Source organism: Hemibagrus wyckioides, linkage group LG01 (genome assembly GCF_019097595.1).
Source record: "Hemibagrus wyckioides isolate EC202008001 linkage group LG01, SWU_Hwy_1.0, whole genome shotgun sequence".
Classification (NCBI taxonomy): domain Eukaryota; kingdom Metazoa; phylum Chordata; class Actinopteri; order Siluriformes; family Bagridae; genus Hemibagrus; species Hemibagrus wyckioides.
Genome location: NC_080710.1, coordinates 31,844,545 through 31,861,787, shown reverse-complemented (window position 1 = coordinate 31,861,787; position 17,243 = coordinate 31,844,545). Strand labels below are relative to the sequence as shown.

Here is a 17,243-nt window from a genome sequence, read left to right as displayed (position 1 = left end):
TCTTATGAAGAATTTTCAATTCTTCATAAATTTGCAAAAGATTTCTAAAAACATTTCAGAAACATTTGCTTTTGCAAAAAAAAAATCCACTTTAAATGAACTTACTGATTTTTCACGGTTCATTTACGCTTATATGCGGTTATAGCAATGGTTATTTAGTCGTGTAATTTTTCTACCATTTATTTATTTTTACAATTATTTGTATTTTTTTTGTTATGTGAAAATATGTCATATTTGATATGTGATTTTCCCATAAATTACCCTTATATGGCATTATACATAGAATAAACGTACATAAATTGGCAGAGAGAGAGAGAGAGATGATTGTGCAGTGTTGATCGGTGATTGGTCGTGGGTCATTGAGCTCGCGCACGCTTCGCCTAACCAGCAGCTTGTAATGAAAGAGAGAGAGAGAGAGAGAGAGAGAGAGAGAGCTCTGGCTCGCGCGCAGGAGAAAGTGACACATATTTGCCCTCCAAAAAATTTCCTAATGCCTATTTTACTCTCTCTAAAATAAAATGAAATAAAGTCCACAAATCAAGTGATAAAGACTCCTTATGTCGGTGACCAGAGATAAAGGAATCTCCTGCGCGCGCCGCATTCAGTGACTAGAGTCATATTTATTCGACTGATTCGAGTCTTTCGAACAAACCCGTTGGAGTGAGTCGAACCACGAGTCATGTGATTCAGTTGATTCAGTCGCGATTCGAAAACTAACGGTCGTTCTTAATTTAAATTTAAATCGCCTAGCCTGTTCACGTGACATTTAAAAATCCCAACGACATTTTAACGGTCATCTAAGATCAACGGGCGCCATTTTATATGTCATGAATAAAGACAAATCTATATAAATACTAATTCAGTGTTTCTTAATCCTGGTCCTGGAGAACATGAACATTTTATCTGATCTCATGGATGTGTTAGAAGAGAGAAATCACAGAAACCAGGAAACTCCGGCCTACATAATGTTTATATAAACCTTATACAAGCCACTTGTTAGCGTGTTCATCCGAATAGCCCAAATAGCTTCATGTAGGCTCATCCCCTTACATGTAATTCATTATTAAATTTGTTTTTATAGTAAATACCATTTATGTGCTAATCAAGAACCTAGCTAAGCTAAAAAAAAATGAAAATATATCACAAAACTAGCATTGCCATTTGACTCCGTTTTCTTTTCACTGAGCATATTGAATCCTTGCACCACTTAAGCAATGCTTTTCTTGGTGTTTTCATTAGGATTAACCACATTTTAAAATGCTTATATTAAAAACTATTAATCCTACCACTCAATCAACAGCAAATCTTTAACTTTTCCTTGACACACATTTGATGGTCCATTCGGTTAAGAGCGGCCTCTATGTGCTTTCCCTCTGCAGTTAATTCTCCACATTTAAAAACCATTTACTGCTTAATAAGACGGAAAGATAGGCCAGAAATAAATTTTTCACATCCTGTGCAAAAGTAAATTTTTAAATCATTTCAAGGTTGGACTGACTTTACAACGTTTAACTGTATATAGACTCATTAAAAAGACCCACTCCTCTTACACAGGAATCATTTTCCAAAAAGAGTCGATTAGTTCATATCTGATAAACACTCACCACCGAGTCACCTAAAATGAGTTTTTCATAACATATTTGAACAGAAATTCTCCAACACCATGGATATGCATACTGTTTGTAATTATATACATATATAACAACTATCTATGGATTAATTCCAAAATGAATCAAGAAGAATAAAAGTCGATTTGTTTGTATCTGAGAATTTCACAAGTAATGCGAAGGTAAACTGTCCAAAATCATGACTATAGACATATATTCTTTAAACTAAATGTTCTATTCATTCCTGCCTATACATTGCTTTAAAAACGAATCACTACACTCAACCAAACAAAATTGTTGATTCATTGTTGAACCAAAAGTTGATTCATTCGTACCCTTTTAAAAGCAGCTCTCGAAACAGTGACTTTTTTTTTTTTAAAAATGGCTTAAAAGAGCTAGTATTTTAGTGAAGTGTACTATCCTAAATCACAAATAATCGTAGATCCTTAAAACAAATCGTTGAATCATTTTTCCTGTCAATGCATCGATTTTAATCTGACTCACTAAAAAGAATCACTACACCAATATCATGGATGCATGGATGGATGGCAAAGAGTCGATTCGTTCACACCAGAAAATCGACTCTCCCAGCAGTGTCGCTTAAAAAAGACTCGGCTCTTACACATTGAGTTGTACAGGGGGAAAAAACCTTATTTGTCATTGCCTTGTAAAAGTAAACTGCTTGATGTCATGAATAAGCATGTACGATTTTAATTCTGTTAAAAAGTTTCTGTTTGTTTCTACCTATGAATCGATTTTAATTCGACTCACTCAAAAGAATCACTACACTCTAAAGACTCGCATAAAAAAGGTTCCAAAAAGAGTTGATTGCTTTATAACTCTTTATAACTTGCCAGTGTCATTGAGAAATAATGATTGTCATAGGTTTCAGAGGTGTACATGAAATTGTCCAAAACAATGAACTGACATCTACAATCAAAATTAAATTTAAATTAAAAGCTTAAATAATATCTGATTTGTTCGCACTTAAGAATCAACTCTTGTAACTGTGTCACTTAAAGAGGAGTCAACAAAACACTCGGTTGTGTAAAATTAAACTGCTCGATAGAATGAATAGACATACAGCATGTGCTCTGATTAAATTATTAACTCAGATAGAATACATAGAATATGAAAGAGTCGATTCGTTCGCACACGAGAATCGACTCTCTCGAACGTGTCACTTAAAAAAAAGAGTCATTCATAAAGAACCATTGCTTCAAATAGATCGTGTAACAGTAAATTATACAATATCATGAATAGATATGCAGTCATTATAATAAAGAGTCGATTCGTTCGCACGTGACGAATCGACTCTCGCGACGGTGTGGATAAAAAGAATAATTAAAAAAATAAAAGAATCGATTCGAAGGCGAATCACTCGTAAGAGTAACGGGATGGGTAGGGTGTGTGTATGTGTTTGTGTGTGTGTGTGTGTGCTTGCGCGCGCGTGCGCGCAGATGGATGGATGTGGATGAATGTGGATGTGACGGAGGGAGAAGATTCAGATTCAGATTCCCACAACCTCGGCACAAAACGGGGGGCTCGCGCCTGTGCGAATTCGCGTCTCGCCGAGAAAGAAAAAGACATATACACACACACACACACACACACACAAACACACACACACGCACACACACACATTCATACATACACACATACGCGCACACACACGCGCGCGCGCTCCGGGAGTGCATTTCTGCAGTGCAGGACTCTCTCTCTCACTCTCTCTCTTTTTTTCTCTCTCTTTTCTTATTTTGGGACCAGGCTTTTTTTCTTATTCTCCTTCTTTTTTTATTGGTGACTCTTTTATGGATGTTCAAAGTGGAAACTGAGAAATTGATCGGAGGACAGCGCAGCCGCGAGCGTCTCAACTTTCACGCGGACGGGGTTTTTATTATTATTTTTTTGGCTGCGGTGGCACGAGCGCAAAGAAAGAAGGAAAGAAAGGAAGGAAAAAAAACAAAAACGGGGGAATTGTTGGGACCCTTTAAAGTGCACATAACAGTTCCTTTTTCTCTTTTTCTTCTTCTTTGTGAAACAAACAAACAACAGCAAAAAAAGATCAGATCCGCATCAGACATCAGGCATGTCCAGCAGCTTGGATTGACGCGCTATCGGACATCCATCCCTTCTTCTTTTTTCAAATTAGTCAGCTCGTTTCAGTTCGGTCGGAGGGAGGGGGGTGCTGGTCATCAACTTTAGGGTGATGCCTGCCCTGCATGTGTGTGTGCGCGTGTTTTCGGAGTGTGTGTTTTTTCCCCCCTCGACCTCCTCGCACTGAGCTTTAACAGAGCGCCCTGCGCCTTCTCTCATTCAACTTGTTGCACTCTTCATCATCTTCATCATCACCACTGTTATTTCATAAGATTTAACAACAGAGGAGATCCTGCAGAAAGCGCAAAAATGTGAGTATTTACACCTGTCCTGTATCCTGTATTGCATGTGTGTATGAGTGTGTGTGTCGGAGTGAGAGAGATATATAGTGTGTGTGTGTGTGTTTACGGTTATTTACCCGTGTGCACGCTTTATTTTTACGCACTTTTTTTTTACACGCGCGAGCCGGATTAAAAAAGAAACAAAACAAAACACCCCCCCAAAAAAGGCTCCTGCTGTGTAGTTGCGATAATTCGAGACTCTCAGCCACATCCCAAGGTGTCGAATTAACACCTACAGTGATAGATTAACTCTTACTGCGCTGCATTAACACACACACGCCGCTGATCCAGCACTTAGTTTTCTGTCAGACTTAACCTTAGCATTTACACCGCCCAGTAACACCTACAGAAACCATCTCACATCACCTCAAACCATCTCACATCATCTCAAACCATCTCACATGACCTCATATCATCTCAAACCATCTCACATCATCTCACATCACCTCAAAACATCTCACATCATCTCAAACCATCTCACATGACCTCATATCATCTCAAACCATCTCACATCATCTTAAACCATCTCCCATCATCTCAAACCATCTCATATCATCTCACATGACCTCATATCATCTCAAACCATCTCCCATCATCACTGGTGTATGAAGAACGTGAAAAATGGCAACCTTATCGCACACCTTCGCAGAGAGATGATTAAAATAGGTTAAGAGTCAAACTAAGTGTGTTAACTCAGCTGTATTGTATAGGTGTGTGTGTGTGTGTGTGTTAAACCAACCCTATGTGTATCTGTTATGATATTCATTGGTTTATTTAATACTAAAAATCCAGTTACAAGGAATCTGGCTATGACCTGAACACTTGAATCTGCTGATTATTAATTAATTAATTAATTTTCAGTGTTAATTAAACCCTGAATTAAGTCCTGAACACCTCGAAATTTCTACGCAGTACCTGTTTATTATCAAACACTATATCCGTTTATTAAGAATATTCCTATTAATGAAGCTCTTTGATTCCCGAGCGGACGTGTTAGGATAGGATCGTGTAGGTCTGACCCGAACACCGTTAATTCAACACTTGAGCCGTATCACGACCTCCACGAGTCCGGTACACGGCATTCTGTGCATTAAAGAATGGCTCAAGGTGTTAATTTAATACTTAAAGACGTGGTGAAGGTATGAGCTGAACATTACTGTTGATTAAATATTATATAGACCTTAAATGTTTAGCGTAGGTGTTTATTTCTACTGTAAAACCCACAAAAAAGTTCTACTGCTCATTTCAAAGGAAAAAAAAGTAAGTTACTGGACACTCCAGACGTCATGACAGTGTAATAACGATCGCTGACCTCAGCGTTCTGGTTTTAGATTAGAAAAAATGATTCTAACAGTGTCGCATCAGCACCGTGTTCAATGACGTGTCTTAACACTCAGCATTAACTTTTTTCAACACCGCAGGACTATAAGTGTGCAGCCTCAGTGTTACCATTTTAAGTCTTCACGAATTTCGTCAGAACCAGTGCTGGAGATAAACTCTGGTCTCAGAGAAGCAGCGTGCTGACAGAGGAAGGCGTCAGGACCATGGACAGAGGCAGGGTCAGTGTTACAAAGCGCCCTCTAGTGGACGGGGTGACTGAGATGAAGCTGTGTCCACATACACACAGAGAGAGAGAGAGAGAGAGAGAAATCATTTAGTAAAGCAAGAAGGTGATGTTTAAAAGCCCTCAGGATTAAAGTAATGCGTTTAGTTTCCCAAAAATCATCGCACAACAAAGTCGGAAAGGCTTTCAAATCAAATCCGGCTGTTTTAAATCGAAAAGTGAGAGATCTTATCGTATTATAGAGTCGATATCCTAAGAGCGAAGAATTAAGTTAAGATCAATTCGACTTCCTGTTGTGTACAGGAAGGGGAAACGTAGCACTTATTTACAGCATTACTTCTGCTCAGAATACATGAGTGAATTATATCACGTCCTCGTGATTATGTTAGTCACACCCGGAGCTGCTGCTGCTGCTTCAGGTCTGGAAGTGTGTGTGTGTGTGTGTGTGTGTGTGAGATCAGTCAGGAATCAAAGCCCAGCCAGCGTCACACACTAATCCTCACTCAACCTCATGAACTCCACGCCGACCCCGGGCGCCTCGGCGAGCTCTCTCCTCGCTCTGATAGCGTGATGCTGGATCTTATTCCACACCTCCTGCATGATAAACGTCAGGACTTAGAAATGAGGAAAAGGTTCAAACTTCACGTCTTAAACTGAAATTTTCTCTCAGGCAGGTTTATTCAATTATAATTGTGATTTCCGGCCTGTTTGTGAACTCACTGTTTACATCGTTACACATCTGAGTCTCATACACCGGATCAGGACAATTATAATATTCATAAATATTTACATTTTAATGTATCTTATTTAAATATTTCCCTGAAATAGAAGTGTATAAGAAGATCGTTAAAGACGGTTGAAATGTGTGTGGGAAGAAAAAAAATACACAGAATTAATATTTATTTATTAATTAATGTGTTTATATTAATAAATATATTTATAAATATAAATTTAAATATCTGCATATAATAGAAATATATTTAATCATTATTATATATAAAAAAGATAAATAAATAATATTTGATATGAATAAAACAAATAAATAAAAATATCTAAAGTAAAAATTTAAAAAGAAACATATTAATTCATGTATAAAATAACAAAAATGAAATCACAAATTTTAATGTATATATTTTTATTTATTTATATAAAAACACTTATTTATTTATTTATTTATTTATTTATATATATATATATATATATATATATATATATATATATATATATATATATATATATCAGAATTTTCTCTGTCTTTTTACCAAAATTTTCTGTAACACACACACACACACACCTCTCTCTCTCTCTCTCTCTCTCTCTCTCTATCTATAGTGACCTGGTGTTTGTATCTCATAACCCATAAGTTTAATTGTGTTTTTTTCCCTGAGTGTATAAACTGTATGAAAGGATTCAGATTTGGTCTGCTTGCATTAACAGCAGTGTCCACACACACACACACACACACACACATATACATGTAAATATTACACACACACAATTCTATATGTATATATTACACACACACACACACACAGATGTATTTTTTAATGTGTGTGTGTGTGATGACTAGTATTAAACCTGGTGTCAACATTCTGTTAAAAACTTTCAGAGATGTATTCAATCAAAAATCTGCTGGTTTCATCGAGGCAGGCTGAGTGACACAGGTGTACAGGTGTGTAGTGTGTTACCTGCTGAACTACACACTCTCCTGTCTCAGTAAACCGCCGTGGTGTGTTGTGTGTGTTGTGATGTGTTGTGTTGTGATGTGTTGTGTTTGTTGTGTTGTGATGTGTTGTGTTTGTTGTGTTGTGATGTGTTGTGTGTGTTGTGTTGTGATGTGTTGTGTTGTGTGTGATGTGTTCTGTGTTGTGATGTGTTGTGTGTGTGTTTTGTTGTGTGTGTGTGTGTTGTGTTGTGTTGTGTATTGTGTTGTGATGTGTTGTGTGTGTTGTGTTGTGTGTGATGTGTTCTGTGTTGTGATGTGTTGTGTGTGTGTTGTGTGTTGTGTTGTGTGTGATGTGTTGTGTTGTGTATTGTGTTGTGTGTGTTGTGTTGTGTTGTGATGTGTTGTGTGTGTTGTGTTGTGTTAGTTGTGATGTGTTGTGTATTGTGTGTGTTGTGTTGTGTTGTGTGTGTTGTGTTGTGTTAGTTGTGATGTGTTGTGTATTGTGTTGTGTGTGATGTGTTGTGTGTGATGTGTTGTGTGTGTTGTGTTGTGTGTGATGTGTTGTGTTGTATGTGTTGTGTTATGTGCGTGTTGTGTTGTGTGTGATGTGTTGTGTGTGATGTGTTGTGTGTTGTGTATTGTGTTGTGTTGTGTATTGTGTTGTGTGTGTTGTGTTATGTGTGATGTGTTGTGTTGTGTATTGTGTTGTGTTGTGTTGTGATGTGTTGTGTGTATTGTGTTATGTGTGATGTGTTGTGTTGTGTATTGTGTTGTGATGTGTTGTGTGTATTGTGTTGTGTGTGTTGTGTTGTGTGTGATGTGTTGTGTGTTGTGTGTATTGTGTTGTGTGTGTTGTGTTATGTGTGATGTGTTGTGTGTTGTGTTGTGATGTGTTGTGTGTATTGTGTTGTGTGTGATGTGTTGTGTTATGTGCGTGTTGTGTTGTGTGTTTTGTGTTGTGTGCATTGTGTTGTGTGTGTTGTGTTGTGTGTGATGTGTGTTGTGTGTGATGTGTTGTGTGTTGTGTATTGTGTTGTGTGTATTGTGTTGTGTGTTGTGTATTGTGTTGTGTGTATTGTGTTGTGTGTTATGTGTTGTGTTGTGTGTATTGTGTTGTGTGTGTTGTGTTATGTGTGTTGTGTTGTGTGTGTTGTGTTATGTGTGTTGTGTGTTGTGTTATGTGTGTTGTGTTGTGTGTTGTGTATTGTGTTGTGTGTTGTGTTGTGTTGTGATGTGATGTGTTGTGTGTTGTGATGTGTTGTGTTGTGTATTGTGTTGTGTGTATTGTGTTGTGTGTGATGTGTTGTGTGTTGTGTGTGATGTGTTGTGTGTATTGTGTTGTGTGTGATGTGTTGTGTTGTGTATTGTGTTGTGTGTGTTGTGTTATGTGTGATGTGTTGTGTTGTGTGTATTGTGTTGTGTGTGTTGTGTTATGTGTGATGTGTTATGTGTATTGTGTTGTGTGTGTTGTGTATTGTGTTGTGTATTGTGTTGTGTTGTGTATTGTGTTGTGATGTGATGTGTGTTGTGTTGTGTTGTGTATTGTGTTGTGTGTTGTGTTGTGTATTGTGTTGTGTTGTGTATTGTGTTGTGTTGTGATGTGGTGTGTTGTGATGTGTTGTGTGTGTGTTGTTGTGTGACACTCGTCGGCTCACGGCCCAGAGTAAAGTGTAGGAGTGTGTGTTAATTCATGCGGTTATGGCCATTAATACATTTTACAGGAATGTGCATAAGTAATCCCCCCCACACATATATTTATTATATTTTATGTATAATGAGTATACACAAAATACAAACAAGCTATTTATTTTTATTTTTTTATTATTATTTATTTACTATTATTATTATTATAAATATTCCTTTTAATTTAATAATAATAATAATAATAATTATTATTATTATTATTATTATTATTATTATTATTATTATTACAGTCCAAAAGACAAAGTAATATATATATATTATTGTTGTTTTTATTACTGAATTAAAAGGAATATTTATAGTCAAATAGACAAAATGTATAAAAAATAAAAATAAAAGTCTCTGTAGAGGAAAATTTATCACAGTTATTAATTTAAAAATCATAAAATTATTTTCATAAATACAATATTCCAGAATTCCTGCCCGTGGTTGTAGCCTGTGTGTGGAAGTGACAGATTTGTGCTTTACTTAAAAAATTCCCCGTATTCTCAGCAATAATAAATAATCATTATTTAAAGCATGTGGTCTCCTGGTCTGCTCTGCAGTGCTGTGTTTCTGGGTAAATAAAAAGCAGAATGGACTTTTATCAGTTTTATTCCCCTGAAGACAGAGAGAGAGAGAGAGAGTGTCAGTCTGTCAGGGGACGCCGGCTCTCTCTCTCGCTCCGGCTCCCCACGGGGATATTCCGAGTCGGACGGAGAAAAACGAAATGCCACCACAGCCTTTTAGGAAAAGTGTTTTTAATAATGCAGGGTGTGTCGAGAGAGAGAGAGAGATAGCAGATAGATAGATAGATAGATAGATAGATAGATAGATAGATAGATAGATAGATAGATAGATAGATAGATAGATAGATAGAGACAGGCAGAGAGATAAACAGATCAATAGTTAGAGAGAGAGAGAGACAGGCAAAGCGATAAACAGATCAACAGACAGACAGATAGATAGATAGATAGATAGATAGATAGATAGATAGATAGATAGATAGATAGATAGATAGATAGATAGATAGATAAACAGATTGACAGACAGAGAGAGAGAGAGATAAACAGATTTGTCGGGGACAAATAAAGTTTTTTGAATTGAATTGAATTGAGATAGATCAAGAGAGAGAGAGAGTTTATGGATGGATTTAAACCTGAACATGGTTATAATTATACCACAATTAGTGAACTTTTCCATTTTATAGCAAAGCTTTGTGAATAAATCCCACAATGCACTACTGTTATCATCCAGGTGATATAACAGGTACAAAATACCCATGATGCACTTTTGTATGATATATGATACACGCACGCAGGGAACAGGAAGTCGTTACATGGATAGGATGTAGTACAGCTTTCCCTGAAATGGTACGTTCCGACCGGTCACATGACCATGCAGTGAAAAATCATATCTATATATCTATAAAGTTTGCAGGTTGTGTCTGAAAGAAGCTGTCTGATTTCTACAGCACGGTCATGTGATTTGGGATGTACCATTTCCGTAAAAGGAGGGGGTTTCTAATGATTTTAACTGCAAAATTTTTATATATTACTTATGAGATTTCTTTTCCCCTCTCTGTACATGAACCGAGTGTTACAGGGCAAAGAGAACGCTGACACTGGAGTCAGGGAATGAGTCAGAGCCAGACACTAACACACACACACACACACACACACGAGAGAGAGAGAGAGAGAGAGAGAGAGAGAACAAATGAACATTTCTATCTATCTATCTATCTATCTATCTATCTATCTATCTATCTATCTATCTATCTATCTATCTATCTATCTATCTATCTATCTATCTATCTGTCTGTCTGTGGATCTGTTTATCTGTCTCTCTCTCTCTCTCTCTCTCTTTCTCTCTGTGTTTAATGACACTATAGTAATTATATTATTGTTCAGTAAGACAGGACTCAGTGATGATGATGATGATGATGATAAAACATGATTTGGAACACAGCCAGTTTGACAATCAGAGCTATTAAAGGCATTAAAGTAGCAGTCACAGGATGAGTTGTAAAGGAATGTCTGGTGTGTGTGTGTCTCTGTGTGTGTGTGTGTGTGTCTGTGTGTATGTCTGTGTGTCTGTATGTGTGTCTAGGAGTGTATAATGTCTTCATAAAGTTGACATTAACCAGAAAATACGATACCGTTCCTTACTGACGAGCGTAATTCTTAATAAAACTTCGCTTTGCTGTTGTTTATGTTTTATTACCATTCTGTGACAAGAATTAGGAAGAATTCGTTTACAAACTCACTTCAGAATCCAAGAGGAAGTTTTTCCCTGTCAGCACTCATGCATTAAATGAAACAACTCGGGGAAAAATAAATCCTTGTACAGAATAAACACACTGTAAACTGTTAGGATTAGCGTTGTTTTAATGCAGGGCCTAATATCGTTAAGCCCCGCCTCCTTTTGAATCTGATTGGTTGATTAATAGCAAAGCGTCAGCTATGAAGTAAACAAACATTTTTGTATTTATACATCGATCAATAAATAAAGTATAAATGTATGTGAGAATATGTGACATGTCTGTAAACAGAAAATCCTGACCTGTGTATTTAAAGGGAGCTGAAGCTGACCTCGCTCTCACTGAACCTGTGGAACTCACCAAACATCATCATCTCACCAAACCCCATCATCATCATCATCTTACCAAACATCATCATCATCTCACCAAACACCATCATCATCATCTTACCAAACATCATCATCATCATCTTACCAAACATCATCATCATCATCTTACCAAACATCATCATCATCATCTTACCAAACATCATCATCATCTTACCAAACATCATCATCATCTCACCAAACACCATCATCATCATCTTACCAAACATCATCATCATCTTACCAAACATCATCATCATCTTATCAAACATCATCATCATCTCACCAAACATCATCATTTCACCAAACATCATCATCATCTTACCAAACATCATTGTCTCACCAAACATCATCATCATCATCTTACCAAACATCGTCATCTCGCCAAACATCATCATCATTTCACCAATCATCATAATCTAACCAAACATCATCATTATCTCACCAAACACCATCATCATCTCACCAAACATCATCATCATCTCACCAAACACCATCATCATCATCTCACCAAACACCATCATCATCATCTTACCAAACATCATCATCATCATCTTACCAAACATCATCATCATCTTACCAAACATCATCATCATCATCTTACCAAACATCATCATCATCTTACCAAACATCATCATCTTACCAAACATCATCATCATCTCACCAAACATCATCATTTCACCAATCATCATAATCTAACCAAACATCATCATTATCTCACCAAACACCATCATCATCTCACCAAACATCATCATCATCTCACCAAACACCATCATCATCATCTTACCAAACATCATCATCATCTTACCAAACATCATCATCATCTTACCAAACATCATCATCATCTTACCAAACATCATCATCTTACCAAACATCATCATCATCTCACCAAACATCATCATTTCACCAAACATCATCATTATCTTACCAAACATCATCATCATCTTACCAAACATCATCGTCTCACCAAACATCATCATCATCATCTTATCAAACATCGTCATCTCGCCAAACATCATCATCATTTCACCAATCATCATAATCTAACCAAACATCATCATTATCTCACCAAACACCATCATCATCTCACCAAACATCATCATCATCTCACCAAACACCATCATCATCATCTTACCAAACATCATCATCATCTCACCAAACATCATCATCATCTCACCAAACACCATCATCATCATCTTACCAAACATCATCATCTCACCAAACACCATCATCATCATCTCACCAAACATCATCATCTTACCAAACATCATCATCATCTCACCAAACATCATCATCATCTTACCAAACATCATCATCATCATCTTACCAAACATCATCATCATCTCACTAAACACCATCATCATCATCTTACCAAACATCATCATCATCTCACCAAACACCATCATCATCATCTTACCAAACATCATCATCATCTCACCAAACATCATCATCAGACATAAATAGTCTTGCCTTTCTGCTCCGTCTCAGTGTGTGTTAACAACACGCATAGCTTCGCTTCAGATGGCCATGACGCTGTGTGTGTGTAGTAAAAACTGTGGTCTGATTATTACACTGTGGTCTGATTATAACACGGTGGTCTGATTGTAAAAGTATAGTCTGATTATTGCAGTGTGGTCTGATTATAACACTGTGGTCTGATTATTGCAGTGTGGTCTGATTATAACACTGTGGTCTGATTATTACACTGTGGTCTGATTATAACACTGTGGTCTGATTATAACAGTGTGGTCTGATTATTACACTGTGGTCTGATTATAACAGTGTGGTCTGATTATAACAGTGTGGTCTGATTATTACACTGTGGTCTGATTATAACACTGTGGTCTGATTATAACAGTGTGGTCTGATTATTACACTGTGGTCTGATTATAACAGTGTGGTCTGATTATTACACTGTGGTCTGATTATAACACTGTGGTCTGATTATAACAGTGTGGTCTGATTATAACAGTGTGGTCTGATTATTACACTGTGGTCTGATTATAACACGGTGGTCTGATTGTAAAAGTATAGTCTGATTATTGCAGTGTGGTCTGATTATAACACTGTGGTCTGATTATTGCAGTGTGGTCTGATTATAACACTGTGGTCTGATTATTACACTGTGGTCTGATTATAACACTGTGGTCTGATTATTACACTGTGGTCTGATTATAACAGTGTGGTCTGATTATTACACTGTGGTCTGATTATAACACTGTGGTCTGATTATAACAGTGTGGTCTGATTATAACAGTGTGGTCTGATTATTACACTGTGGTCTGATTATAACAGTGTGGTCTGATTATTAAACTGTGGTCTGATTATTACACTGTGGTCTGATTATAACAGTGTGGTCTGATTATTACACTGTGGTCTGATTATAACAGTGTGGTCTGATTATTACACTGTGGTCTGATTATAACACTGTGGTCTGATTATTACACTGTGGTCTGATTATAACAGTGTGGTCTGATTATTACACTGTGGTCTGATTATAACAGTGTGGTCTGATTATTACACTGTGGTCTGATTATAACAGTGTGGTCTGATTATAACACTGTGGTCTGATTATAACAGTGTGGTCTGATTATAACAGTGTGGTCTGATTATTACACTGTGGTCTGATTATTACAGTGTGGTCTGATTATAACAGTGTGGTCTGATTATTACAGTGTGGTCTGATTATAACACTCTGGTCTGATTATAACAGTGTGGTCTGATTATTACAGTGTGGTCTGATTATTACACTGGGGTCTGATTATAACAGTGTGGTCTGATTATAACAGTGTGGTCTGATTATAACACTGTGGTCTGATTATAACAGTGTGGTCTGATTATTACACTGGGGTCTGATTATAACAGTGTGGTCTGATTATAACAGTGTGGTCTGATTATAACACTGTGGTCTGATTATAACAGTGTGGTCTGATTATAACAGTGTGGTCTGATTATAACAGTGTGGTCTGATTATTACACTGGGGTCTGATTATAACAGTGTGGTCTGATTATAACACTGTGGTCTGATTATAACACTGTGGTCTGATTATAACAGTGTGGTCTGATTATAACAGTGTGGTCTGATTATAACACTGTGGTCTGATTATTACACTGGGGTCTGATTATAACAGTGTGGTCTGATTATAACACTGTGGTCTGATTATAACACTGTGGTCTGATTATAACAGTGTGGTCTGATTATAACAGTGTGGTCTGATTATAACAGTGTGGTCTGATTATTACACTGGGGTCTGATTATAACAGTGTGGTCTGATTATAACAGTGTGGTCTGATTATAACACTGTGGTCTGATTATAACAGTGTGGTCTGATTATAACAGTGTGGTCTGATTATAACAGTGTGGTCTGATTATAACAGTGTGGTCTGATTATTACACTGGGGTCTGATTATAACAGTGTGGTCTGATTATAACAGTGTGGTCTGATTATAACACTGTGGTCTGATTATAACACTGTGGTCTGATTATAACACTGTGGTCTGATTATAACAGTGTGGTCTGATTATAACAGTGTGGTCTGATTATTACACTGGGGTCTGATTATAACAGTGTGGTCTGATTATAACAGTGTGGTCTGATTATAACAGTGTGGTCTGATTATTACACTGGGGTCTGATTATAACAGTGTGGTCTGATTATAACAGTGTGGTCTGATTATAACAGTGTGGTCTGATTATAACAGTGTGGTCTGATTATAACACTGTGGTCTGATTATTACACTGGGGTCTGATTATAACAGTGTGGTCTGATTATAACACTGTGGTCTGATTATAACAGTGTGGTCTGATTATAACAGTGTGGTCTGATTATAACAGTGTGGTCTGATTATTACACTGGGGTCTGATTATAACAGTGTGGTCTGATTATAACAGTGTGGTCTGATTATAACAGTGTGGTCTGATTATAACAGTGTGGTCTGATTATTACACTGGGGTCTGATTATAACAGTGTGGTCTGATTATAACAGTGTGGTCTGATTATAACACTGTGGTCTGATTATAACACTGTGGTCTGATTATAACAGTGTGGTCTGATTATAACAGTGTGGTCTGATTATAACAGTGTGGTCTGATTATTACACTGGGGTCTGATTATAACAGTGTGGTCTGATTATAACAGTGTGGTCTGATTATAACAGTGTGGTCTGATTATTACACTGGGGTCTGATTATAACAGTGTGGTCTGATTATAACAGTGTGGTCTGATTATAACACTCTGGTCTGATTATAACACTGTGGTCTGATTATAACAGTGTGGTCTGATTATAACAGTGTGGTCTGATTATTACACTGGGGTCTGATTATAACAGTGTGGTCTGATTATAACAGTGTGGTCTGATTATAACAGTGTGGTCTGATTATTACACTGTGGTCTGATTATTACAGTGTGGTCTGATTATTACAGTGTGGTCTGATTATAACACTGTGGTCTGATTATAACAGTGTGGTCTGATTATAACACTCTGGTCTGATTATAACACTGGGGTCTGATTATAACAGTGTGGTCTGATTATAACAGTGTGGTCTGATTATAACACTCTGGTCTGATTATAACAGTGTGGTCTGATTATAACAGTGTGGTCTGATTATAACAGTGTGGTCTGATTATTACACTGGGGTCTGATTATAACAGTGTGGTCTGATTATAACAGTGTGGTCTGATTATAACAGTGTGGTCTGATTATTACACTGTGGTCTGATTATTACAGTGTGGTCTGATTATTACAGTGTGGTCTGATTATAACACTGTGGTCTGATTATAACAGTGTGGTCTGATTATAACACTCTGGTCTGATTATAACACTGTGGTCTGATTATAACAGTGTGGTCTGATTATTACACTGTGGTCTGATTATAACAGTGTGGTCTGATTATAACAGTGTGGTCTGATTATTACACTGTGGTCTGATTATAACAGTGTGGTCTGATTATAACAGTGTGGTCTGATTATAACACTGTGGTCTGATTATAACAGTGTGGTCTGATTATTACAGTGTGGTCTGATTATTACAGTGTGGTCTGATTATAACACTGTGGTCTGATTATTACACTGTGGTCTGATTATAACAGTGTGGTCTGATTATAACAGTGTGGTCTGATTATTACAGTGTGGTCTGATTATTACAGTGTGGTCTGATTATTACACTGGGGTCTGATTATAACAGTGTGGTCTGATTATAACAGTGTGGTCTGATTATTACAGTGTGGTCTGATTATTACAGTGTGGTCTGATTATTACACTGGGGTCTGATTATAACAGTGTGGTCTGATTATAACACTGTGGTCTGATTATTACACTGTGGTCTGATTATAACACTGTGGTCTGATTATAACAGTGTGGTCTGATTATAACAGTGTGGTCTGATTATTACAGTGTGGTCTGATTATTACAGTGTGGTCTGATTATTACAGTGTGGTCTGATTATTACAGTGTGGTCTGATTATTACACTGGGGTCTGATTATAACAGTGTGGTCTGATTATAACAGTGTGGTCTGATTATTACAGTGTGGTCTGATTATTACAGTGTGGTCTGATTATTACACTGGGGTCTGATTATAACAGTGTGGTCTGATTATAACAGTGTGGTCTGATTATTACAGTGTGGTCTGATTATTACAGTGTGGTCTGATTATTACACTGGGG

General features: G+C 37.0%; 1 protein-coding gene across 6 annotated transcripts in view; it reads left to right on the top strand.

Annotated features, from left to right (window-relative positions):
* Positions 1-3,068: 3,068 nt before the first annotated feature.
* Positions 3,069-17,243, top strand: part of ntng1a (netrin g1a) — a 203,321-nt gene continuing 189,146 nt past the window's right edge. For all 6 annotated transcript variants that reach the window (XM_058389803.1, XM_058387317.1, XM_058385771.1 and 3 more), the window contains exon 1: positions 3,069-4,015. The gene's annotated coding sequence lies outside the window, so the exon portion shown is untranslated. The remainder of the gene's footprint in view (positions 4,016-17,243) is intronic.